The sequence below is a fragment of the Charadrius vociferus genome, unplaced genomic scaffold, assembly GCF_000708025.1.
Source record: "Charadrius vociferus isolate BGI_N301 unplaced genomic scaffold, ASM70802v2 scaffold88, whole genome shotgun sequence".
Lineage (NCBI taxonomy): Eukaryota > Metazoa > Chordata > Aves > Charadriiformes > Charadriidae > Charadrius > Charadrius vociferus.
The window spans coordinates 481,488-483,103 of NW_009649619.1; positions in this window are offsets into that span (position 1 = coordinate 481,488).

Here is a 1,616-nt window from a genome sequence, read left to right on the forward strand (position 1 = left end):
TCCTGTTCTATAACTTTCTTCTTCTGTTTAAACTAAACCCTGTAACACCACTTCCTCTTAGGTGAATCCTGTGATGAAACTCTCTTGGGTTCGAAGAGGATGGGGAGGAAGGGGATTTTGAAAGATGAAAGTAACCTGAAATACTAATACTAATTTCAAAATTTTTTTTTGTAAACAATGCTTAGTATCTGTAAATGTGCTATAAATTTTATGAAGCTGGCTTCCTGACAAAAAATGTATTTCATGAACAACCTGTTTGTAGTATTTGCATACGTGTACACACGCCCTGTGATAAATACGATATGCTGTGAGTTGGCTTGGTGGCTGTCATTTGATGTGGCGCTTTGTTGAAACGTCTAGTGTGTATATGTACGTACATATTAGAAGAATGGATCTAATTGCTTCAGTTACTATAAAGCGTGATTTGGATTTTTTGTCGTGTGTCCCATCCCTGTCCGCCCCCTCCCCACCCCTGTAATATATGCTGTTCCCTCAGACTGTCTCTTTATATTTGAAAATAGCTGCTTCCGAGAGAAGGGCTTTTCATGCTCTTTTCAGTTAAGGGTGTGGCTTTTTCTGGCACAGTTGTCTTAGAACAGGCTCTTGCATAAAAGCACTTATCATAGCAAAAAGTCCTTTGACACTACACCTTATTTTGGGGGCTGTAGTACACTACATCAGAAAGGAACTATCTTTACTGAAGAGTTGTGACTGTGAAGATGGTCTAAATGTTTTCTTTTCTTGCTGTCTGGGCAGGCTGTTGTGATTTTTGATGTGACTTTCCAGTTTACAGAACCCAGCGTGTGTTCAGCTTAACAGTTCAGATTCCTTTTACTTATTTATTGGTATCCATATCACTTGAAGCTCTTACTGGCGAGTTCATCGTACCTTACTCCCAAAGGGTCCTCTGAGGAAACTCATACATAAATTTCAGTGGCTTGTGCAAAATATTGTCAAACACATCTGTTTCTAATTCAGAAATCAATACTTGTATCGTCAGTAGCTGACCGCCATTAAAATAAACACTATTACAGTTGCATTAAAACAGTTAATTACTAGATGTTTGGGGCGGAATGCCATTAATTTGAGACATCTACAAAACTGAGCTATGAAACTGATATTTAACCTTAGATATAAAATGATCACTTAATGTTAAACATTGAATTTTGTGTTAAATTATTACCATTGCATAATGGTGAAGGACTAACACAACTTTGGCAAGACACTGTGATCCCATTGTAATGTTGCCTGTGCATGCTGTTAGGGACCAGCTTCTTTCCTTTGTGAGTAAGAAGCAGTGAAGAGAAACAGTTAATGGATATAATCCATTTGGAAATAGTTTTTGGTACTCTGAAGTAAGATGGAATTAGCATAAATAATTTAAATGCAGAATTACGTTTGCAGATGTGTGTGCACTCTCCTTTAAGACTGCACATGCACATATACACAAGATATAACATTACACTTAAATGTATTCTGGAAGTTGAATGCTTCAGCAGGCAGGAGCGGGCCATTGTTCTCTGCTGGTGGTGGTGAGAGTGAACATGATAGTTTTCTCATGGTTTGCTTTGAAGTAAATACACATTTGGAGTTATATTCAACAGAATGCAGTATAA